General features: G+C 38.2%; 1 long non-coding RNA gene and 1 pseudogene across 3 annotated transcripts in view; both read right to left on the bottom strand.

Annotated features, from left to right (window-relative positions):
• LOC105492922 (uncharacterized) overlaps window positions 1-26,944 on the bottom strand; it is a 117,993-nt gene that overhangs the window by 13,288 nt on the left and 77,761 nt on the right. The gene's annotated exons all lie outside the window — the stretch shown is intronic.
• LOC139356561 (CKLF-like MARVEL transmembrane domain-containing protein 6 pseudogene) lies at window positions 24,310-25,345 on the bottom strand (annotated as a pseudogene).

Below are 26,944 nucleotides of genomic sequence, written 5' to 3'. Positions count from 1 at the left end.
GCAAACACCATAAGGTTTAAGACAATATATTAAGTCAAATGAAATGTCTTCTGTACCACAAAAGACATCATAATCAAAATACTAAACAAGATGTAGGCTGGGAAAGTATTTGCAACATATGTAACTCATGTAAGATTGATACAATGAATATCTATCAGTCAGTAAGAAGAAACAACTTAATATAAATAAGCAACAGAAATTAAATAGAATATTCAATAAAAATGAAATATGTATAGAAAGTAAACATATCAAAAGATCCCCAACCCTCAAGTAATCAGGGAAATGCAAACTAAAACGAGAAACTATTTTCATCCATCAGATGTGAAAATATTATCAAGATTGATAATAAGGCCAGGTGCGGTGGCTCACACCTATAATTCCAGCACTTTTTGGGGCCGAGGCAGGAGGATCACTTGAGGTCAGGAGTTTGAGACCAACCTGGCCAACATGATGAAACCTCATCTCTACTAAAAATACAAAACATTAGCCAGGCGTGTTCGCAGACACCTGCGAACACCTGTAGTCCCAGCTACTTGGGAGGCTGAGGCAGGAGAATCGCTTGAACCCGGGAGGCGGAGGTTGTAGTGAGCTGAGATCGCGCCACTGTACTCCAGCCTGGGCGACAGAGGGAGACTCTGTCTCGAAAAAAGAAAAAAGACTGATAATAGCAATGGTAGGCAAAAGTCTACGTTGTTGGTAGGAGAGTAAATTAAAACAGCCTTTTTGGAGGGCAATTTGTCAATATCTACTAAAATTAAAGAAAGAACATGCCCTTCAACCCAGAATTTTACTTTGACTATTTGCCCTAAAGAAATTCCTACACAAGTGTGTAAGAAAGTATTCACAAACATTTTTACTCAGCACTGTTTCTGAAGGCAAAACGTTGGAAACCACAGACATCACCATTAATTGTTGAATGAATTACCTGTTTATACTAAAGAATGTTCTATTAATTGCATGAAAAAGAATGGCAGAGAAGATTCTCTTAAGACAGACTGCTAAGTGAAAAAGCATGTTGCAGAATAATACATATCAAATCATATCACGTGTATAAAAGAGAGCCCATGAATAATACAAAGCCATCTCTGTCTACTTTGTATGTGTATTTAAACACATGCAAAAGACCTGGAAGAACACACACCAGTGTTTTGTTAACAGTGGCTGGGTCTGGGAAAAGACTGAGATTGAGCAGATGTTCAAGAGAAATGCTTGCTTCACCTGAGTTGAATTCTTCACAATAATGAATCTCTTGAAAATTGGAAAAGGTCAATGAGAGATCAACCCTCACTGCTCAACACACTCTTGTAGCCCACCCCAAGTCTTTTCTCTTTAGTGCCTTTCCATGCATCCTGTCTCCCTGATCATTTGTCATTTAGTTGTTCTTTACCTGTCCTCTCCACACATTTTCCTCATCCCTAGGAAATTTTGGAACGATGACAGGCCCCAAGATTATGGCTAGAGCATGGCTAGGGATAAAAGTAACTGAAATAAAATTTTAAAAGTCCAATACTCAATTAAAAAGGAAAAATCTGTCATCATATTTTGATAAAATATTAAATATTTAATATTTCTTCCAGCCCTTTCTTCTGTAGTCCCTCCTTCCATCTTCTTTACTAAAATGGAGATCTCTTTCACAGAAGTGTTACCCATGATGCCAGGTGCAGGTGAAAGAAATTGGCATTGAAAGGAGGAGCAAAAAATGTACTGCTTTTTAGTGCATAAGATCATGAAAATATTGCACTGTTGGGGGAAAAGGTTGGTGTTCAGAGCTGGACTGTGTTGTCACCAAGAGAAGCACCAAGAAAGGGCGTGGATAACTTACAGTCTGCTCATTATAGTCATCTTAGCAAAGCATATTTTTCAAATAATTTTGCATAATCTTTCAATACGCTTATTCTTGTCATATTTTTTCATTTCTCTCACCCACATCATCTTAACATTGAACCCTTATATTCCTCCAAATAACCTATATGTTATCTTTGAATTGAAATGAACTATTAGGGAGCTGCATATTAACAGCTGTGTTCCAGCTCTGCCTCTTTTTTTCTACAATAAGCATTTATTTTTCTTAATTTTTAAAAAAATTTTATCCATCTCCTCTAGGATTTCTAGTTTATCCTCTTTACCAATAGGTTTTTGGGGAACCAGGTGGTATTTGGTTACATGAGTAAGTTCTTTAGTGGTGATTTGTGAGATTTTGGTGCACCTATCACATGAGCAATATACACTGAACCCAATGTGTAGTCTTTTGTCCCTCATCACCTTCCCACCCTTTCCCCATGAGTCCCCAAAGTCCATTGTATCATTCTTATGCCTTTGCATCTTCATAGCTTAACTCCCACTTATGAGTGAGAATATATGATGTTTGGTTTTCCATTACTGAGTTACTTCACTTAGAATAATAGTCTCCAGTTCCATCCAGGCTGCTGCAAATGCCATTAATTCATTCCTTTTTATGGTGAGTAGTATTACCCTCTCTCTATATATAACACAGTTTCTTTATCCACTCATTGGTTGATGGGTATTTGGGTTGGTTCCACATTTTTGCAACTGCAAATTGTGTTGCTACAAACATGCGTATGCAAGTATCTTTTGCGTATAATGACTTCTTTTCCTCTGGCTAGATACCCAGTAGTGGGACTGCTGGATCAAATGGTACTTCTACTTTTAGTTCTTTAAGGAATCTCTGTTTTCCACAGCAGTTTTACTAGTTTACTTTCCCAACACTGTTTTCCATAGCTGTTTTCCATAGTGGTTGTACTAGTTTACATTCCCACCAGAAGTAGCCTATGTCCTGAATGGTATTACCTAGGTTTTCTTCTAGGGCTTTTATGGTTTTAGGTCTAACATTTAAATCTCTAATCCATCTTGAATTAATTTTCATATAAGGAGTAAAGAAAGGATCCAGTTTCAGCTTTCTACTTATGGCTAGCCAATTTTCCCAGCACCATTTATTAAATAGGGAATCCTTTCCCCATATCTTGTTTTTGTCAGGTTTGTCAAAGATCAGATGGCTGTAGATGTGTGGTATTATTTCTGAGGGCTCTGTTCTGTTCCATTGGTCTATATCTCTGTTTTGGTAACAGTACCATGCTGTTTGGTTGCTGTAGCCTTGTAGTATAGTTTGAAGTCAGGTAGCGTGATGCCTCCAGCTTTGTTCTTTTGATTTAGGATTGTCTTGGCAATGCGGGCTCTTTTTTGGTTCCATATGAACTTTAAGGCAGTTTTTTCCAATTCTGTGAAGAAAGTCATTGGTAGCTTAATGGGGATGGCATTGAATCTATAAATCACCTTGGGCAGAATGGCCATTTTCAAGATACTGATTCTTCCTATCTATGAGCATGGTATGTTTTTCCATTTGTTTGTGTCCTCTTTTATTTCACTGAGCAGTGGTTTGTAACTCTCCTTGAAGAGGTTCTCTACATCCCTTGTAAGTTGGATTCCTGGGTATTTTATTCTCTTTGAAGCTATTGTGAATGGGAGTTCATTCATGATTTGACTCTGTTTGTCATGAGTGGAGTTCATTCATGATTTGGCTCTCTGTTTGTTTGTTACTGGTGTATAAGAATGCTTGTGATATTTGCACATTGATTTTGTATCCTGAGACTTTGCTGAAGTTGCTTATCAGCTTAAGGAGATTTTGGGCTGAGACGATGGGGTTTTCTAAATATACAATCATGTCATCTGCAAAGAGGGACAATTTGACTTCTTTTCCTAACTGAATACCCTTTATTTCTTTCTCTTGCCTGATTGCCCTAGCCAGAACTTCCAACACTATATTGAATAGGAGTGGTGAGAGAGGGCATCCCTGTCTTGTGCCAGTTTTCAAAGGGAATGCTTCCAGTTTTTGCCCATTCAGTATGATATTGGCTGTGGGTTTGTCATAAATAGCTCTTATGATTTTGAGATACGTTCCATCAATACCGAATTTATTGAGAGTTTTTAGCATGAAGGGCTGTTGAATTTTGTCAAAGGCCATTTCTGCATCTATTGAGATAATCATGTGGTTTTTGTCTTTGGTTCTGTTTATATGCTGGATTACATTTATTGATTTGCATATGTTGAACCAGCCTTGCATCCCAGGGATGAAGCCCACTTGATCATGGTGGATAAGCTTTTTGATGTGCTGCTGAATCCAGTTTGTCAGTATTTTATTGAGGATTTTTGCATCGATGTTCATCAGGGATATTGGTTTAAAATTCTCTTTTTTTGTTGTGTCTCTGCCAGGCTTTGGGTCAGGATGATGTTGGCCTCATAAAATGAGTTAGGGAGGATTCCCTCTTTTTCTATTGACTGGAATAGTTTCAGAAGGAATGGTACCAACTCCTCCTTGTGCCTCTGGCAGAACTCGGTTGTGAATCCATCTGGTCCTGGACTTTTCTTGGTTGGTAGGCTATTAATTATTGCCTCGATTTCAGAGCCTGCTGTTGGTCTATTCATGGATTCAATTTCTTCCTGGTTTAGTCTTGGGAGAGTGTAAGTGTCCAGGAAATTATCCATTTCTTCTAAGTTTTCTAGTTAATTTGCATAGAAGTGTTTATAGTATTCTCTGATGGTAGTTTGTATTTCTGTGGGGTCGGTGGTGATATCCCCTTTATCATTTTTTATTGCATCTATTAGATTCTTCTCTCTTTTCTTCTTTATTAGTCTTGCTAGTGGTCTATCAATTTTGTTGATCTTTTCAAAAAAACCAGCTCCTGGATTCATTGATTTTTTGGAGGGTTTTTTGTGTCTCTATCTCCTTCAGTTCTACTCTGATCTTAGTTATTTCTTGCCTTCTGCTAGCATTTGAATGTGTTTGCTGTTGCTTCTCTAGTTCTTTTAATTGTGATGTTAGGGTGTCAATTTTAGATCTTTCCTGCTTTCTCCTGTGGGCATTTAGTGCTATAAATTTCCCTCTACACACTGCTTTAAATGTGTCCCAGAGATTCTGGTATGTTGTATCTTTGTTCTCATTGGTTTCAAAGAACATCTTTATTTCTGCCTTCATTTCATTATGTACCCAGTAGTCATTCAGGAGCAGGTTGTTCAGTTTCCATGTAGTTGAGCAGTTGTGATTGAGTTTCTTAGTCCTGAGTTCCAGTTTGATTGCACTGTGGTCTGAGAGACAGTTTGTTATAATTTCTGTTCTTTTACATTTGCTGAGTAGTGCTTTACTTCCAACTATGTGGTCAAGTTTAAAATAAGTGCGATGTGGTGCTGAGAAGAATGTACATTCTGTTGATTGGGGTGGAGAGTTCTGTACATGTCTATTAGGTCTGCTAGGTGTAGAGTTGAGTTCAATTCCTGGATATCTTTGTTAACTTTCTGTCTCATTGATCTGTCTAATGTTGACAGCGGGGTATTAAAGTCTCCCATTATTATTGTATGGGAGTCTAAGTCTCTTTGTAAGTCTCTAAGGACTTGCTTTATGTATCTGGGTGCTCCTGTATTATGGGTGCATAAATATATATGGGTGCATATATATTTAGGATAGTTAGCACTTCTTGTTGAATTGATCCCTTTACCATTATGTAGTGGCCTTCTTTGTCTCTTTTGATCTTTGATGGTTTAAAGTCTGTTTTATCAGAGACTAGGATTGCAACCCCTGCCTTTCTTTTGTTTTCCATTTGCTCGGTAGATCTTCCTCCATCCCTTTATTTTGAGCCTCTGTGTGTCTCTGCATGTGAGATGGGTCTCCTGAATACAGCAAACTGATGGATCTTGACTCTTTATCTAATTTGCCAGTCTGTGTCTTTTAATTGGACCATTTAGTCCATTTACATTTAAGGTTAATGTTGTTATGTGTGAACTTGATCCTGTCATTATGATATTAGCTGGTTATTTTGCTCATTAGTTGATGTAGGTTCTTCCTAGCATCGATGGACTTTACATTTTGGCATGTTTTTGCAATGGCTGGTACTGGTTGTTCTTTTCCATGTTTAGTGCTTCCTTCAGGATCTGTTGTAGGGCAGGCCTGGTGGTGACAAAATCTCTATGCTTTTGCTTGTCTGTAAAGGATTTTATTTCTCCTTCACTTATGAAACTTAGTTTGGTTGGATATGAAATTTTTGGTTGGATATGAAATTCTGGGTTGAAAATTCTTTTCTTTAAGAATGTTGAATATCAGCCCCTACTCTCTTCTGGCTTGTAGAGTTTCTGCCGAGAGATCTCCTGTTAGTGTGATGGGCTTCCCTTTGTGGGCAACCCGAACTTTCTCTCTGGCTGCCCTTAACATTTTTTCCTTCATTTCAACTTTGGTGAATCTGACCATTATGTGTCTTGGAGTTGCTCTTCTCAAGGAGTATCTTTGTGGCATTCTCTGTATTTTCTGAATTTGAATGTTGGCTTTCATTGCTAGGTTGGGGAAGTTCTCCCGGATAATATCCTGCAGAGTGTTTTCCAACTTGTTTCCATTCTCCCAGTCACTTTCAGGCACACTAAGCAGACGTAGATTTGGTCTTTTCACATAATCCCATATTTCTTGGAGGCTTTGTTCATTTCTTTTTACTTTTTTTTCTCTAAACTTCTCTTCTTGCTTCATTTCATTCATTTGACCTTCAATCACTGATACTCTTTCTTCCAGTTTATTGAGTCAGTTACTGAAGCTTTTGCATTTGTCACGTAGTTCTTGTGTCATGGTTTTCATCTCTATCAGTTCGTTTATGGACTTCTCTGCATTGATTATTCTAGTTATCCATTCTTCCATTCTTTTTTCAAGGTTTTTCCTTTCCTGCGCTGGTTACATAGTTCCTCATTTAGCTCTGAGAAGTGTGATAGACTGAAGCCTTCTTCTCTCAACTTGTCAAAGTCATTCTCCGTCCAGCTTTGTTCCATTGCTGGTGATGAGCTGTGTTCCTTTGGACAGGAAGATGCACTCCAATTTTTTGAATTTCCAGCTTTCTGCACTGCTTTTTCCCCATCTTTGTTGTTTTATATGCCTTTGGTCTTTGATGATGGTGACGTACTGATGGGGTTTTGGTGTGGGTGTCCTTTCTGTTTGTTAGTTTCCCTTCTATCAGTCAGGACCCTCAGCTGCAGGTCTGTTGGGGTTTGCTTGAGGTCCACTCCAGACCCTGTTTGCCTGGTTATCAGCAGCAGAGGCTTCAGAAGATACAATATTGCTGAACAGCAACTGTTGCTATCTGATTCTTGCTCTGGAAGCTTCGGATCAGGAGTGTACCCAGCCGTGTCAGGTGTGAGGTGTCAGTCTGCACCTAGTGGGGGATGTCTCCCAGTTAGGCTACTCAGGGGTCAGGGACCCACTTGAGCAGGCAATCTGTCCATTCTCAGATCGCAACCTCTGTGCTGGGAGAACCACTGCTCTCTTCAAAGCTGTCAGACAAGGACTTTTACATCTGCAGACGTTTCTGCTGCCTTTTGTTTAGCTATGCCCTGTCTCCACAGGTGGAGTCTACAGAGGCAGGCAGGCCTCCTTGAACTTCAGTGGGCTCCACCCAATTCGAGCTTCCCAAAGGCTATGTTTACCTACTTAAGCCTCAGCAATGGCAGGCGCCCCTCCCCCAGCCTCACTGCCGCCTTGCAGTTAGATCTCAGACTGCTGTGCGCTAGCAATGAGGGAGGCTCCATGGGTATGGGACCCTCTAGGCAGGCGTGGGATATAATCTCCTGGTGTGCCATTTGCTAAGACCCTTGGTAAAGTGCAGTATTAGGGTGGGAGTTATCCAATTTTCCAGGCGTTGTGTGTCTCAGTTTCCCTTGGCTAGGAAAAGGAATTACCTTCCCCCTTGCACTTCCCAGGTGAGGCGATGCCTTGCCCTGCTTCAGCTCTCGCTGGTCGGTCTGCACTCACGGACCTGCATCGACTGTCTGACACACCTCAGTGAGATGAACCTGGCACCTCAGTTGAAAATGCAGAAATCACCCGTCTTCTGTGTCACTCACACTAGGATCTGGAGGCTGGAGCTGTTCCTATTTGGCCATCTTGGGCGCCCCCTCACTTGTATATCTTCTTTTGAGAGTTGTCTATTCATGTTTTGAGCCCAGTTTCTGATGGGATTATTTGTTTTTTTCTTACTAATTTGTTTAAGTTCCTTGGAGATTCTGAATATTAGTCCTTTCTCAGATGTATAGATTGTGAAGATTTTCTCCCATTCTGAGGATTGCCTGTTTACTCTGCTCTTATTCCTTTTGCCGTGCATGAGCCCTTTAGTTTAATCAAGTCCCACCTATTTATCTTTGTTTATATTGCATTTGGTTTTGGATTATTGGTCATGAAATCCTTGCCTAAGCCAATATCTAGAAGGGCTTTTCTGATGTTATCTTCCAGAGCTTTTATAGTGTTAGGTCTTAGATTTAAGTCCTGGACTAATCTTGATTTCTTTCAGCAGTGTTTTGTAGTTTTCCTTGTAGAGGTCTTTCACCTCCTTGGTTAGGTATATTTCTAAGTTTTTTTGTTTGTTTGTTTTTGTTTTGTTTTGCTTTTTGCAACTATTGTAAAAGGGGTTGAGTTCTTGATTTGATTCTCAGCTTGGTCACTCTTGGTATATAGGGAAGCTACTGATTTCTGTACATTAATTTTGTATCCTAAAACTTTGTTGAATTCATTTGTCAGTTCTAGGAGCTTTTTGGAGGAGTCTTCAGAGTTTTCTAGGTATACAATTATGTCATCAGCAAAAAGCAACAGTTTGACTTACTCTTTACTGATTTGGATGCCTTTTATTTCTTTCTCTTGTGTAATTGCTCTGGATAGCATTTCCAGTACTATGTTGAATAGAAGTGGTGAGAGTGGGCATTCTTGTCTTGTTCCAGTTCTCAGAGGGAATGCTTTCTACTTTTCCCTATTCAGTATTATGTTGGCTATGGGTTTGTCATAGATGGCTTTTATTACAATGAGGTATGTCCCTTGTATGCAGATTTTTCTGATAGTTTTAATCACAAAGGGATGCTGGATTTTGTCAAATGTTTTTTCTGCATCTATTGAGATGATCATGTGATTTTTGTTTTTAATTCTGTGTATGTGGTATATCACATTTATTGACATGTGTATGTTAAACCATCCCTGCATCCCTGGTATGAAGCCCACTTAATCATGGTGGATTACCTTTTCGACATATTGTTGGATTCAGTTAGCTAGTATTTTAAGGATTTTTGCATCTATGTGCATCAGGGATATTTGTTTGTAGTTTTCTTTTTCTTTTTGTTATGTCCTTTCCTGGTTTTGGTATTAGGGTAATACTGGCTTCATAGAATTATTTAGGGTGGATTCCTTCTTTCTCTATCTTGTGGAACAGCGTCAATAGGATTGGTACCAATTCTTCTTTGACTGGTAGAATTCAGCTGTGAATCCATCTGGTCCTGGACTTTTTTTTGTTGGTAATTTTTTTTATTACCCTTTCAGTCTCACTGCTTGTTATTGATCTGTTCAGGATATCACCCTGATTTCAAGTAGGAGAGTTGTATCTTTCCAGGAATTTATCCATGTCCTCTAGGTTTTCTACTTTATGCATATAAAGGTGTTCATGGTAGTCTTGAATGATATTTTGTATTTCTGTAGTGTCTGTTTTAATATCTCCCATTTTGATACTAATTGAGCTTATTTGGATTTTTTCTTCTTGGTTAATCTTAATCTTGCTAATCGTCTTTCAATTTTACTTATCTTTTCAAAGAATCAGCTTTTTGTTTTATATATATATATATATATATATATATATATATATATATATATATATATTTCAATTTCATTTAGTTCTGCTCTGATCTTGGTTATTTCCTTTCTTCTGCTGGATTTGGATTTGGTTTGTTCTTGTTTCTCTAGTTCTTTGAAGTGTGATCTTAGAATGGCAGTTTGTGCTCTTTCAGGCTTTTTGATGTTAGCATTTAGGGCTATGAACTTTCCTCTTAGGACCACCTTTGCTGTATCCAAAAGGTTTCAATAGGTGGTGTCACTATTGTTGTTCAGTTCAAAGAATTTTTAAATTTCCATCTTGGTTTCGTGTTAGACCCAATGATCACTCAGGAGCAGGTTATTTAATTTCCATGTATTCGCACAGCTTTGAAGGTTCCTTTTGGAGTTGATTTCCAGTTTTATTCCACTGTGTTCTGAGAGAGTACTTGATATAATTTCAATTTTCTTAAATTTACTGAGACTTGTTTTGTGGCCTATCATATGGTCTATCTTGGGGAAACTTTCATGGCTGATGAATGGAATGTATATTCTGAGTTGTTGGGTAGAGTGTTCTGTAAGTATCTGTTAAGTCCATTTGTTTCAGGGTATAGTTTCAATCCATTATTTCTTTGTTGACTTTCTGTCTTGATGACCTGTCTGGTGCTGTCAGTGGAGTATTGAAGTCCCCCACTATTATTGTGTTGCCATCTATATAATTTCTTAGGTCTAGTAGTAATTATTTTATAAATTTGGGAGCTCCAGTATTAGGTGCATATATATTTAAAAATGTGATATTTTCATGTTGGACAAAGTCTTTTATCATCATATAATGTCCCTCTTCATCTTTTTTAACTGCTGATGCTTTAAAGTTTGTTTTGTATGATATAAAAACAGCTATTCCTTCTAACTTTTGGTGTCCATTTCCATGGAATGTATTTTTCCACTCCTTTACCTTAAGTTTATGTGAGTCCTTATGTGTTAGGTGAGTCCCTTGAAGGCAGCAGATGCTTGGTGAATTCTTATGTATTCTGCCATTCTGTACCTTTTAAGTAGAGCGTTTAGGCCATTTACATTCAATGTTAGTATTGAGATGTGAGGTACTATACTATTCATTGTGCTATTTGTTGCCTGCATACTCTAGGTTTTTTAAATTGTATTTTTGTTTTATAGGTCCTGTGAGATTTATGCTTTAAAGAGGTTCTGTTTTGATATGTTTCTAGGATTTGTTTCAAGATTTAGAGCTCCTTTTAGCAGTTCTTGTAGTGCTAGCTTAATAGTGGCTAATTCCCTCAGCATTTGTTTGTCTGAAAAAGACTGTACCTTTCCTTCATTTATGAAGCTTTGTTTTACTGGATACAAAAATCTTGTCTGAAAATTGTTTTATTTAAGGAGGCTGAAGACAGGGTCCCAATTCCTGTTAGCTTGTAGGGTTTCTGCTGAGAAATCTGCTGTTACTCTGATCGGTGTTCCTTTATAGGTTACCTGGTGCTTTTGCTTCACAGCTCTTAAGATTCTTTCCTTCATCTTAAATTTAGATAACCTGATGACAATGTGCCTAGGCAATAATCTTTTTGCAATGTATTTCCCAGGTGTTCTTTGAGCTTCTTGCATTTGGATGTCTAGGTCTCTAGCAAGGTCAGGGGAGTTTTCCTTGATTATTCTCTGAAATATGTTTTCCAAACTTTCAGATTTCTCTTCTTCCTCAAGAATGCCAATTATTCTTAGGTTTGGTCATTTAACATAATCCCAATTTTTTGGAGGCTTTGTTCATTTTTTCTTTGTCTTTGTTGAATTGGGTTAATTTGAAAACCTTGTCTTAGAGCTCTGAAGTTCTTTCTTCTGCTTGTTTGATTCTTTTGCTGGGGCTTTCCAGGACATTTTGTATTTCTCTAAGTGCATCCATTATTTCCCAAAGTTTCAATTGTTTTTTATTTATGCTATTTCACTGAAGATTTCTTCTCTCATTTCTTGTATCATTTTTTAAAAATTTCTTCAAATTGGACTTCACCTTTCTCTGGTGCCTCTTGGATTAGCTTAGTAACTGATCTGAATTTCTTTTCAGGTAAATCAGGGATTTCATCTTGGTTTGGATCCATTGCTGGTGAGCTAGTGTGATTTTTTGGGGGAGTGTTAAAGAACCTTGGTTTGCCATATTAACAGAATTGTTTTTCTGGTTCCTTCTTCCTTCTCATTTGGGTAGGCTATATCAGAGGGAAGGTCTAGGGCTCAAGGCTGCTGTTCAGATTATTTTCTCCCATAGGGTGTTCCCTTGATGTAGTACTCTCCCCCTTTTCCCAGGGATGTGGCTTCCTGAGAGCCAAGCTGTAGTGGTTGTCATCTCTCTTCTGGATCTAGCCGCCCAGCAGGTCTACCAGTCTCCAGGCTAGTGCTGGGGGCTCTCTGCACAAAGTCCTGTGATGTGAACCATCCGCAGGTCTCTCAGCTGTGGATACCAGCACCTACTCCAGTGGAGGTGGCAGGGAGATGAAATGGACTCTGTGAAGGTACTTAGTTTTGGTTGTTTAATACTCTTTTTGTGCTGGTTGGCCTCCTGCCAGGAGGTGGCACTTTCAAGAGAGCATCAGCTGTGATAGTATAGTGAGGATCAGATGGTCAGCAGGGCCCTAGAAATCCCAAGAGCATGTGCCCTTTGTCTTCAGCTACCAGGGTGGGTAGGGAAGGACCATCAGGTGGGGGCAGGGCTAGATGTGTCTGAGCTCAGACGTTCATTAGGTGGGTCTTGCCGTGGCTGTTGCTGGGGATGGGGGTCTGGTTGTTAGGTCAATAGAGTTATTTTCCCAGCAGGATTATGGCCGCCTCTGCTACATCATGCAAGTTGTCAGGGAAGTGGGAGAAAGCAGGCAATCACAGGCCTCACCCAGCTCCCACACAACCCAAAAGGCCGGTCTCACTCCCATTGTGCCCACCTCCCAACAGCACAGAGTCTGTTTCCAGGCAGTGGGCAAACAGGGCTGAGAACTTGCCCCAGGCAACCAGTCTCCCAGCTGTGAAAGAAGGCAGGGCTTTCGTGCCTCCCCGCCTGAGGAGTCTGCATGTCAGCTTCATGCCTTGCTCTGATTTCTGACCAGGAGACTTCACGTTTGGTTGGAATTGTTACAAAGTTCAGCTGGAGGTTTCCTTCTCCCTGTGGTCTTTTCCCAGTACCTCTGGCAGCCCTCCCCAAGAACCCCTGTGAGACAAGACAAAAATGGCTTCCCAGGGGACCCACAGAGCCCACAGGGATTTTCCTGCTGGTTCCTCTACACTTGTAGTTCATTCAATTCTCTAAATTGACGCAGCTCTGTGTAAGGTCAGAATTTTCTCCCATGATCTAGGTCTTCAGGTTCCCCAATGAGGGTGTGTGTTCGAGGGTGAACAATACCCCTTTCTCACTTCCACAGCTTGAGCATTCCCAGTATTTGAAGTGTCTCCCAGGTCCTGTAGGAGCTATCCACTTCCTTTAGAGGGTCTGTGGGTTCTCTCGGCTTTCCTCGTTTATTCCTGCAGTAGTTCTGCAGCAAAAGTTCATTATGCGAATCTCCACACACTGCTCTGTCTGCCTGTGTGGGAGCTGCAATCTAGTCCTGCCTCCCATCTGCCATGATCCTCAGCTATCAAAGCTCTGCCTCTTAATAGCTGTGTGACAAGTAACTACCCCTCTTAGTACCCCTGTATATCTATAAAATGGAAGGCATAATTGAACCTACCTCATAGGGCTATTCTGAAGATTAAATGAGTTTTCAGTGGAAACCTTACAGGCCAGGAGAGAGGGACATGATATATTTAAAGTGCTGCAGGAAAAAGACTTTCATGATAGAATAGTATATCCAGTGAAAATATCCTTCAAGCACAAAGGAGAAATAAAGACCTTCACAAACAAACAAAAGCTGAGGGATTTCATCAACACCAAACCTGTCCTACAAGAAATGCTAAAGGGAGTTCTTCAATCTGAAAGAAAAGGTTGTTAATGAGCAAGAAGAAATCATCTGAAGGCACAAAACTCACTGGTAATAGTAAGCATACAGAAAAACACAGAATAGTATAACACTGTAATTGTGTGTTAACTACTTTTATCTTAGGTAAAAGATCACTAAATGATGAGGCAATCAAAAATGAATAACTGCAACAGATTTTCATGACATAGACAGTACAATAAGACATGAAGAGAAACAACAAAATGTTAAAAGTAGGGGGATTAAGTTAAAATGTAAAGATTTGACTAGTTTTCTTTTTGCATGTTTGTTTATGCAATCAGTGTTGTCATAAGTTTAAAATAATAGGTTATAAGACAGTATCTGCAAGCCACACGGTCACTTACAATCAAAAAACATACAATGGATACACAAAAATAAAAAGCAAGAAATTAAATCATACCACCAGAGAAAATCACCTTCACCAAAAGGAAGACAGGAAGGAACGAAATAAGGAAGAGAAGGCTGCAAAGCAATTGGAAAAAAAATAATCAAATGGAAGGAGTAAGTCCCTATTTACCAATAATAACACTGAATGTAAATGAACTAAACTCTTCAATCAAAAGATACAAAGAGGCCGGGCGCGGTGGCTCAAGCCTGTAATCCCAGCACTTTGGGAGGCCGAGGCGGGTGGATCACGAGGTCAGGAGATCGAGACTATCCTGGCTAACATGGTGAAACCCCGTCTCTACTAAAAATACAAAAAAAAAAACTAGCCGGGCGTGGTGGCGGGCGCCTGTAGTCTCAGCTACTTGGGAGGCTGAGGCGGGAGAATGGCGTGAACCCGGGAGGCGGAGCTTGCAGTGAGCCGAGATCATGCCACTGCACTCCAGCCTGGGAGACACAGCGAGACTCCGTCTCAAAAAAAAAAAAAAAAAAAAAAAAAAAAAAAGATACAAAGAGGCTGAATGGATGAAAAAACAAGACCCAGTGATCTGTTGCCTATAAGAAACACACTACACCTAGAAAGATACACACAGACTGAAAATAAAGGGATGGAAGAAAATATTCCATACCAATGCAAACCAAAAAAGAGCAGGAGTAGCTATATTTATATGAAACAAAAATAGGTTTCAAGACAAAAACTGTAAGAAGAAACAAAGAAAGTAATTATATAACGATAAAGAGGTCAATCCAACAGCAGGATATTATGATTGTAAGTATATATGCACCCAACTCTGGAGGATCCAGATATATAAAGCAAATATTATTAGAGCTAAAGAGAGAGATAAATCCCAATACAATAATAGCTAGAGACTTCAACACCCCACTTTCAGCACTGGACAGATCTCCCAGACAGAAACTCAACAAAGAAACATCAGACTCACTCCACACTATAAAACAAATGGATCTAATAGATATTTATAGAACATTTCATCCAAAGGCTGCAGAATACACATTCTTCACCTCAGTACATGGATTATTCTCAAGGATAAACCATATATTGGATCACAAAACAAGTCTTAAAACATTAAAACATTTGAAATAATATCAATAATCTCTGACCACAATGGAATAAAAATAGAAATCAACAAGAGGAATTTTGGAAACTATACAAACACATGAAAACTCAACAATATGGGCCAGGCATGGTGGCTCATGCCTGTAATCCCAGCACTTTGGGAGGCTGAGGCAGTTGGATTGCTTTGAGCTCATGCATTCAAGACCAGCTTGGGCAACATGGTGAAACCCCATCTCTACTAAAAATACAAAAAAGTTAGCTTGGCATGGTGGTGCATGCCCGTAGTCCCAAATGCGTTGAAGGCTGAGGTGGAAGGATGACTTGAGCCTGGGAGGTGGAGGTTGCAGTGAGCCATGACTGTGCCATTTCACTCCAGCCTGGACAACAAAGCCAGACTCTATCTCAAAAAGTTTTTTTTTTTTTTTTTTAAATTAGCCATGCATGGTTGTGTGAATCTAAGTCCCAGCTACTTAGGAAACTGAGGAAGGAGGATTGCTTGAGCCCAGGAGTTTGAGGCTGTAGTGAACCATGATCACGCCAGTCTGAGCAAGTGAGACCCTGTCTTAAACAAAACAAAACTCCAAAAACCAGCCTGGGTAACATGACAGAACCCCCTCTCTACAAAGAATTTTTGAAAATAAATAAGTAGAAAACTGAAACTAAGTAATATGCTGCTGAATGACCAGTGGGTTAATGAAGAAATTAAGAAAGAAATTGAAAATTTTCTTGAAAGAAGTGATAATGAAAACACAACACACCAAAACCTATGGGATGCAACAGTGAGAGCAGTACTAAGAAGGAAATTCGTAGCTCTAAGTGCCTACAACAAAAAAGAAGAAAAACTTCAAATAAAGAACCTAACACTGCATCTTAAAGAACTATAAAAGCAAGAACTAAACCCAAAATTACTAGAAGAAATGTTAGAGATCAAAGCAGAAATCAATGAATTCAAAATGAAGAAAACAACAAAAAAGATCAGCAAAACAAAAATTTGTTGTTTTTTTTTGGAAAAGATAAAATAAACAAACCTTTAGCCAGGCTAATGAAGAAAAAAAAGAGAAGACTCAAATAAATAAAATCAGAGATGATAAAGGAGTCATTACAACTGATACTGCAGAAATCCAAAGGATCATTAGTGGCTACTATGAAGAACAATATGCCAATAAGTTGGAAAATCTAGAAGAAATGGATAAATTCCTAGACACATACCACTACCAAGATTGAACTATGAAGAAATCCAAAACCTTAACAGACCAATAACAAGTAATGAGATCAAAGTCATAATAAATATTATCCTCAGTAGTGAAAAGCCTGGGACTTGATGGCTTCACTGCTGAATACTACCAAACATTTAAAGAAGAACTAATGGCAATCCTACTCAAACTATTCTGAAAAGTAGAGGAGGAGGGAATACTTCTAAACTCACTCTACAAGGCCAGTATTACCCTGATACCAAAACCAGACAAAGACACATTAAAAAAGTAAACTACATGCCAGTATATCTGATGAATATTGATATAAAAATCCTTAACAAAATACTAGCAAACCAAATTCAACAATACATTACAAAGATCATTCATCATGACCAAGTGGGATTTATCTCAGAGATGCAAGGATGGCTCACCATACAAACATCAATGTGATACACCATATCAATAGAATTAAGAACAAAAAAACACATGATCATTTTAATTGACACTGAAAAAGCATTTGATAAATTTCAGCATCTCTTCATGGTAGAAACCCTAAAAATACTGGGAATAGAAGGAATATACCTCAACATAATAAAAGCCATATATGACAGACCCACAGCTAGTATCATACTGAATGGGGAAAAACTGAAGGTCTTTCCTCTAAGATCTGGAACACAACAAGGATGCCCACTTTCACCACTGTTTTTCAACGTAGTACTGGAAGGCCTAGCTAGAACAATTAGACAAGAGAAAGAAATAAAGGTCATTCAAATTGGAAAGGAAGAAGTCATTCTTGTTTGCAGATGATATAATCTTATAATTAGAACAACCTAAAGACTCTGCCAAAAAATGATCAGAACTGATAAATTCAGTAAAGTTGCAGGATACAAAATCAATGTACAAAAATCAGTAGCATTTCTATATGCCAACAGTGAGTAATCTGAAGAAGAAATCAAAAAAGTAATCCTATTTATAATAGCCACAAATAAAATTAAATGCCTAGAAACTAACTTAACCAAAGAAATAAAAGAACTCTACAATTAAAACTGTAAAACAGAGATAAAAGAAATTGAGAGGACATTTTAAAAATGGAAAGACATTCCATGTTCATGGATTGGAAGAATCAATATTCTTTTTTTTTTTTTTTTTTTTTTTTGAGGCGGAGTCTTGCTCTGTCGCCCAGGCTGGAGTGCAGTGGCCGGATCTCGGCTCACTGCAAGCTCCGCCTCCCGGATTTACGCCATTCTCCTGCCTCAGCCTCCTGAGTAGCTGGGACTACAGGCGCCCGCCACCTCGCCCGGCTAGTTTTTTGTATTTTTTAGTAGAGACGGGGTTTCACTGTGTTAGCCAGGATGGTCTCCATCTCCTGACCTCGTGATCCACCCGTCTCGGCCTCCCAAAGTGCTGGGATTACAGGCTTGAGCCACCGCACCCGGCCAGAATCAATATTCTTAAAATGTCTATATTACTGAAAACAATATGCAGATTCAATGCAATTCCTATCAAAATACCAATGATATCCTTCACAGAATTGTTTTTAAAACTGTAAAATTTATACAGAACCACAAAAGATTCAAAATAGCCAAAGGTATCTTGAGGAAAAACAACAAAACTGGAGAAATCACATTACCTGACTTCAAATTATACTACAGTTCTATAGTGACCAAAACAGCACAAAAACAAGCACAGAGACTGATGGAACAGAATGGACAACCCAGAAAAAAAATTTACAGTGAACTAATTTTCAACAAAGATGCCTAGTGCATACACTGGGGAAAAGACAGTCTCTTCAATAAATGGTGCTGGAAAAACTGGCTGTTCATATGCAGAAGAATGAAACTAGACTCCTATCTCTCACTATATGAAAAAATGAAATAAAAGTGGATTAAAGACTTAAGTCTAAGACCTCAAACTGTGAAACTACTAAAGAAAACGTTGGGGAAACTTTCCAGGACATTGGCCTGAGCAAAAATTTCTTGAGTAATAGCCCATAAGCACAGGAAACCAAAGCAAAAATCAAGTCAAAAAGCTTCTGCACAGCAAAGGAAACAATTAAAAAACTGAACAGAGAACCCACAGAATGGGAGAAGATATTGGCAAACTACTCATCTGCTGAGGGATTAATAACCTGAACATACAAGTTCAAACAATTCTATAGAAAAAAATCTAATTTGATTTAAAAATGGTCAAAAGATCTGAATTTCTCAATACACACTTCTCAATAGAAGACACACAAATGGCAAACAGGCATATGAACAGACTGGATTAAGAAAATGTGGCACATGTACACCATGGAATACTATGCAGCCATAAAAAAGGATGAGTTTGTGTCCTTTGTAGGGCCATGGATGCAGCTGGAAACCATCATTCTTAGCAAACTATCACAAGAACAGAAAACCAAACACTGCATGTTCTCACTCATAGGTGGGAACTGAACAATGAGATCACCTGGACTCGGGAAGGGGAACATCACACACCAGGGCCTAGGGGGAGGGGGGAGGAGGGAGGGATTGCATTGGAGTTATACCTGATGTAAATGACGAGTTGATGGGTGCTGATGAGTTGATGGGTGCAGGACACTAACATGGCACAAGTATACATATGTAACAAACCTGCACGTTATGCACATGTACCCTAGAACTTAAAGTATAATAATAATAAAAAAAAAAAGAAAAGATGCTCAACATCATTGATTACAGACAAATGGACATTAAAACTACAATGAGATATCATCTCATTCCAATTAAAATGGTGTTTATCCAAAAGATAGGTAATAACAAATGCTGGAGAGGATATGGAGGAAAGATGTACGCTGTTGGTAGGAATGTAAATTAGTACAACCACTATGGAAAAGAGTTTGGAGTTTCCTCAGAAAAAACAAAAATAGAGCTACCATATGATCCAGCAATTCCACTGCTGGGTATATACCCCAAATAAAGGAAATCAGTATATCAAAGAGGTATCTGCACTCCCATGTTTGCTGCAGCTCTATTTACAATAGCCAAGATGTGGAGGTAACCTAAGTGTCCATCAACAAATGAATGAATAAAGAACAAGTAGTACTTGTACACAATGGAGTTCTATTCAGCCAGTGAAAAGAATGAGATCCTGTCATTTGCAATAACATGGATGGAAGTGAAGGTTATTGTGTTAAGTAAAATAAGCCAGGCACAGAAAGACAAACATCACATATTCTTCCTTATTTGTGGGATCTAAAAATTAAAACAATTGAACTCATGGAGATAGAGAGTAGAAAGATGGTTACCAGAGGCTAGGAACGGTAGTGGGGGTGGGGGTACATAGGGGAAGTCAGGGTGGCTAATGGTTATCAAAACAAACAAACAAACAAACAAACAAAACCCAGAAAGAATACATAAGACCTAGTATTTGATAGCATAACGGAGAGACTATAGTCAATTTAATTGTACATTTAAAAATAGCCAAAAGAGGCCGGGTGCGGTGGCTCACGCCTGTGCCAGCACTTTGGGAGGCCAAGGCAGGCAGATCACAAGGTCAGGAGATCCAGACCACGGCGAAACCCCATCTCTACTAAAAATACAAAAAAATTAGCAGGGTGCGGTGGCGGGCGCCTGTAGTCCCAGCTACTTGGGAGGCTGAGGCAGGAGAATGGCATGAACCCAGGAGGCAGAGCTTGCAGTGAGCCGAGATTGTGCCACTGCACTCCAGCCTGGGTGACAGAGCAAGACTCCGTCTCAAAAAAAAAAAAAGAAAAATAGCCAAAAGAGTATAATTGGATTGTTTGTAATGCAAAGGATAAATGCTTGAGCAGATGGATACCCCATTTTCCATGATGTGATTATTACAAATTGCAAGCCTGTATCAAAATATCTCCTTTATCCCATAAATATATATATATCTACTATATACCCACAAAAATTAAAAATTAAAAAAATAAAGCAAATTAACTGTAATTTGGAATATTTCCAAAAATGCAAGGTGAAATATTACAGACTCCTGATATGGAAATACATGAAGGATTTCTTATTCTGTTAACTTAAAATTTTTAAATTAAAGAACCAAGGGGAAATTCAGTAAAAAAATTAAGACCATGAAACACAAGAGAGAAAGATGAAAGATGAAATCAATAGAAATTATCTTGACATCAAGATGCTAACTGTAACAAAAATTCTGATCATACAATAGCACAAATTAACAGAAGGAGACAAATTTCAAATAGAAGAAATAGTTAGGCTTTTAGATTATTTGATAACACAATAACAAATCATGGCCAGGCGCGGTGGCTCAAGCCTGTAACCCCAGCACTTTGGGAGGCCAAGACGGGCGGATCACGAGGTCAGGAGATGGAGACCATCCTGGCTAACATGGTGAAACCCCGTCTCTACTAAAAAATACAAAAAACTAGCCGGGCAAGGTGGCGGGCGCCTGTAGTCCCAGCTACTCGGGAGGCTGAGGCAGGAGAATGGCGTAAACCCGGGACGGGGAGCTTGCAGTGAGCTGAGATCTGGCCACTGCACTCCAGCCTGGGCGGCAGAGCGAGACTCCGTCTCAAAAAAAAAAAAAAAAAAAAATCATATGAGCAAACTGGAAATAATTGAAATATATTGCTAATTTGACGAGAAATATTGACGTCCATGGAGATAAGGTTAAACACATGACACCACTTCAATTAGAATATCAGTGACAATGTCATTAAAAGTATTAGCAATATTTTAATACATTTAAAAAGTATTTTAATGTTCTTAGTATATTAAAAGAGTATTTTAAAAATTGACATCAATGGAGATAATTTTAAACTCATTATACTACCACAATAAGAACATTAATGACAATGTCAGTAAAAGTGTTAAATATTAGTCACTACACAAGAAAACTTGCAAAGCCTTTACATTTCATAGTGCAACATATCATAAAAATTGAGAGATTTTTTTCAAATTTGACATCCATTTAAAAATTTTACATGACATTACTGGATATAATAACTGGATCCATGAAGCTGAAAAATCTTTTTTGAACTGTTGATAATAAAAAATGGATTTCAATGAACTACGGTAAAGACCAAATTATCTATTTTTTCTTTTTTGTGGAAAATAATATAACAAAATTTGTACTTATATATATTAGTAATATTTTTCTTTTACATTAAGTAATATTTAGTTTTTATGTTAATGTATATCCTAATTGAGCCAAATAGAATAGGACATTCTCTGGTTGTAAAGCTTTTTGTTTTTCCTGGAGTAAATCCCTTTTTCTTTTCCTTTTTAGAGGCGGGGTCTTGTTCTTTCACCCAGGCTGGATGGCAGTGGTGTGAACTTAGCTCACTGCAGCCTTGAACTCCTGAAACCAAGTGATCCTCCCTGCTAAGCCTCCTGAGTAGCTGGGAATACAGGTGCCTGCCACTGCACCTGGTTAATTTTACTTTATTTATTTTATTTATTTTATTTTTATTTTTTGTCTAGAGACGTATTTCACCTTGTTGTCCAGGGTGGTATACTTTCAAAATTTTCTCATTTGGTTAGTTTTCTGCATATCTATTTTTAATTTATTCCCAATCTCTCCAAGAAAACTTTTTTATCTTGATGTTTTAATTTTATTTTAAATAATGCTCTTAATGGAAATGTTCAAATATTCAAAAAATAAGATAGAATAAATTGCAATGTTCCTATCATTCAGCTTCAACAGTGATCAACAACACATCTTCAATCTTGTTTCATCTATACCCTCACTCACTCCCTAATCGCCACTAAATTATTTTGAAACAAATTCCAAATATCATACAATTTCTTTTTTTAACATTTTAATTAAATGGATTTATTTTTTAAAACTACAAAATTTGACATCAAGAGAGATTTAAAAAAGACCCATAAGATTTAAATTGACAAATATAAAAACGATTGGCTACAATGTAAAAATACATTTCCCAGCTTCCAAACAAAACATAATTTAAGTATAGTAATTATAAAATTTTTGTACTGTGAGTTCATTTCCCTTATAATTCTTGAGAACTATTCTAAGCAATCTATTTGTATAAAATATAAAATTAAATGTATTATAACTATTAATTTAAAAATTATTTTAAATTTGAGTTTATTGAGTTTGCCATTTTTTGTACATAACAGTGGTTTCTGGTCCCAAGTTCCCCTTGAATGTATTTACTACAATGGTCATTTTACTCCTATTTCCTTCTACAATAGAAAAGAAAGGCTAACCATTCATGGGTCCCATAAAAAACAATGTGAAAGAAGTCTCTAAGAGTGACCAAATATACCAGTGAACATACTGTCTTTCTGAAAAAGAAAGAATTAAGTGACCGACTAAGAGATCCATTTTTGCACCAATGAAACACATGGAAGTGAAACCTCAGAACAAGCAGAGCTTAAGCTCAATGACAAGATGTTCTATATGACAGGCCCGCTGAGAACGTATCTGTCAATCTTGACTAAGCCCAATGCATGGGTGGTGACCCTGAGGTAGCCCAGATGATATGCTCTGAATTTTAGATAGGTCTAGATGACATTAAAAATCACAATGGTACAGTTTGATGTGAAACTCTAGTCTACCTATCATAAACTAGTTTTCTGAATCAGTCCTTATTCTTAGACCCAAGACTCAGCTATTTCTCCTTTCTTAGATGACATGCCCAATAAAAACAGCATCTATGATTGGTTTCATTATCTTCCAATTAAGTAGTGGTGACATCACCACTAACACTAGTATCCAAACTGACACAAATCCTAAAGGTATTGAGTCAGTAAGACAGAGCAGAAGCTATGTCAGGCCATACTGACCAATTTCTGAGAACCACATTAGTCACATTCATGAAACTAAAACCCATCTACGACACACAAATGCCAGATGAGGAAAAAAAAAAAAAAAAAAGGATGAAGTCATTAAACTTTTTTCCTGGAAACATGATTCCACTGTTTCAAATAGGAAACCTACCCTGGGAGACTTCTACCAAAGTGCAGAAGGACCTGATGTACGGGCTCATGATCTTAACACTAGAGTCCCAGGTCAAAACTCTAGGAGGAGGATAAGAAAGGTCTAGTCTGTGAAACACCTGGACAGAAAGGTCGTATCCCAAGTGCCCTGCCTATCTGTGATAGCTGCTAGCCAACAGACAGTTCTGGTTATGAAGTTATCTCTTGAGAATGGCTTGATTCTCCCTTATGTCACCAACAGGATTAGTCTGGGCAGGGTCTCCTGGATATTTACTTTCTTAAGATGTTCCTTGCCAAAGACAAACTAGAGCAACGCCTATGTAAGAACAAGGACTCTCAAGATCCTGCTACACAGTATTCACAATTAAAAGGGCCCAAGATTCAGGACCACCTAAAGACAACTGACAAAAAGTAAGCGTCAGAGCCAGAGGCCAACCTCTGCTGGATGAAGCAGCAGCACATAGCTCCATTTCTATCTGATAAGGCGACAGAAAAGAGGCATCTCGAACTATGAAAAACGAAAGGCTGGGGTCCTAAAAAAACAGACGAGCTTCAAAGAAAACGCTAAGGAAGACCCACAGAGCTGTATTAATTTTAGTACAAATAATCATATGCCAACACGAGCATTGAACCACTTTCTAAATCACAGTATGAACTCATCTCTTCAGATACTTGGTAAGTGGTCAAAGCTTGTTGTTATAATTACTTTCACTGTCTTGGGCAAAAAGTCTTTCTTATCTCTGGCACTTAGGTGTGGTATCAGTTTCTTCCATTTTTGTATGTGTTACAAAACAATCTCTTTCTCACTTGACATCAACAACCAAGGTGCAGTATAAACACGAAGTTGCTGATATTGTTGCTTTTATACACACAAAATACCAACATCTCCATACGTTTTTAGGCTATAACCAAGGTCTCAGAAAGAATTAATAACAGTTATCCAAAAATATTGTAACATTTAAGGCTGAGTGAAATACAGTAAAGCCTGGTAATATATGTTAAGGAAAAAAACCTAGACCAACATTTTAAATATTGGTTTCTTAAATACGTTAAATTCCCATTAACACAACATAATCTAAGCATCAAAACAAACAGCTAAGCAAAGTAATTTTAAAATAAAACAATTTCTAAGTAGATGAATATAATCATGATGTTTATACAGCTATAAAGCATAATTTGGAAGCTAAGCCTAGTCAAAGAATGACTTGTAACAGAATGACAGAATCATTTATGAACCGTTGAGCTGTGTGATTTAAAAAACAATTGTTCTCTCCTCCTCCCACCAAAATCTCCATTTAAGATAAGTTTCAATCATTTTTTAAAAAATTTTAAAAACTTATCTGGCCTAATTTATGGTGACTGACACAATATTGATAAAACTGCCTTCTTGACCTTCCTCTTGCTCTCCAAAAGAAGTGGTTTAAACAATTACACAAATTTTACAAGAGCTTCTGCCAGGGCTCAGGCACCACAGCGCAGAGTCACTACCTTAGTTAACATCTGCTCCCCAGAGTCTTTAGGCATTAAGTAGTTCAGTGAGAGCCTCAGCCCTAGTGCTATTTTCAGGTCTTCTCAGCTGGGACTCCTGTCGTTTTTCATACAGCATAGTGACGAAGTCAAGTAGGAACATAAAACTTGCTATAAATCCAAACACAACTGCGGCAATTTCAGCTGAAGTCCTGTCATGTGTGGAAACAAAAATCTTGGATGCCAACAAAAACACACATCCTGTTCCCAAAGTAATATAAAAATATGATGATTTTACTTTTGTGGTATCAACTCTCATAAAATGGAGTGTAATACACAATCAGTATAAGGAGACTCAGAAGAAAGGCACTGTCGCTTACAAACTCAAAAAAAATAAAGTCCCCCACCGAGTACATTGTGATACAACTTCTTCACAGATGAAGGCCAGCAGAGAGAGCAACAGCTTCAAGCCCTTGAGAACGCGCCGGAGCCGTGGGAGCCGACCCAGGAAGAAGTAGGCAGCGAGGCCGCTCCGGGGGCTCTGGCGGGGCCCGGGTCCTCCTCGGTAGTGGGACTATACACCGCTCCGTTCTCCATCACCTCGGGCAGGTGAGCACGGCAGCCGCAGCAAGCGGGCGGCTGACTTCTCAGACGCCAGAAGTCCCGGGTAGCGGGAAGGTGGCCATCACTTCCTGGGCCTCTTCATACAATTTCATGCATAAATACTTCAGTATGTATTTCTAAGATAAGAAATCTTAAAATTAGCATCACAACCACACCGTTATCCTAAAAATACTTTAAAATTTCTTAATAACTTCAAGTCCAGTCAATGTCCATATTTCCTAATTATCTTATATAGTGTGATTGGTTGCTGTATCTGTAAGTCTCTTAATCTATATTGTTCTTCTGCCATCTTTTTTTCCTATTACTCTAACTTTTGTTGAATAAATCAGATTATTTGTCCTGAATGATGTTACACACTTGGGATTTTGCTGATTGCCTTTCTGTGGTGATGTTTAACATTACTCTGTGCCCTGTATTTTCTATAAATTGGCAATTAGATCTAGAGGCTTATCAGGTTCATGTTTGATTTTTTTCTTCTAAGACTGCTTTATAATTGGTGTTGGATACTTCCACCAGGAAGCATATAATGTCTGATTTTCTCTCTTTTTGTGATATCAGCTATTAATAATTCTTGTTAGGTCCAGGAATTCATTATGGGCTGTAAAATGTTGATATTGTAATTCTATTATTTCAGCTTTGACTTTAGAGAGAAACTTCCTTTCATCAATTATTTGATTACCTACCAGTCCTTACATCAATACCTCTCCAATTACTTTGATTGTCTGAAGCTTATTCTGTTATAGATTCCTCAGCAAAAAATTATCTTGGGTTCTTGCATACATAAGAGCTTGTGTGTTATCTTTATAGTTAAAGGTCAGTTTGGTTAGATAAAAAATTCATGGCTCACCTTTTCTATCTTGACTGCCTAAAATACGTTAATCTATTGTTTTCTGGTGTACAGCATTATTACTGACAATGTGATGACAATCTGTTTTTTTTTTTTCCCTTATAAGTGACTTTGTCTATTTGTATGGATGCCCAGAGGGTTTTAAAAATTTTTTGTTTAAAAATCTTATTATTTTACAGACTATGTCTTGATAGTGACCATTCTGAATCCATTTTCTCAGGTACACAGTATTTTCTTCTTATATGGAAATTGAAGTAATTTTTTTATTTTAGGAAACATTTTTTTATTGTTGTTATAGTTTTTAGGATTTCTTATGTTCCATTGCTTTAATTTTCTACTTTGGGGATTCCTGTTATGCCAGGGAGTTTTTGAACCTCCTTTGAAGATTGTAATCCCTTTCTTAGAATGATGTTTTTAGGGCTGGGTTGTGGTGAGTCTCTCCTGTAATCCCAGCACTTTTGGAGGCTGAGGTGGGAGGATAACTTGAGGCCAGGAGTTTGAGACCAGCATGGGCAACATACCCATCTCTACAGAAAAAAAAAAAAAAAAGTGCCAGTCATGGTGGTGGGAGGATTGCTTGAGCCCAGGAGTTTGACACTGCATGGAATATGTTTACGCCATGTGATCATGCCACTGCACTCCAGCTAGGGTGACAGGGTGAGAGCCTGTCTCTAAGAATAGCACTAATAAAAAATAAAAAATAGTGTTTTAAAATTCATGAAACACAGGCCGGGCCGGTGGCTCATGCCTGTAATCCCAGCACTTTGGGAGGCCGAGGTGGGTGGATCACCTGAGGTCAGGAGTTTGAGATCAGCCTGGCCAACCTGGTGAAACCCTGTCTCTACTAAAAATA

Source organism: Macaca nemestrina, chromosome 10, assembly GCF_043159975.1.
Source record: "Macaca nemestrina isolate mMacNem1 chromosome 10, mMacNem.hap1, whole genome shotgun sequence".
Classification (NCBI taxonomy): domain Eukaryota; kingdom Metazoa; phylum Chordata; class Mammalia; order Primates; family Cercopithecidae; genus Macaca; species Macaca nemestrina.
This window is presented reverse-complemented; position numbering and strand designations above follow the sequence as displayed.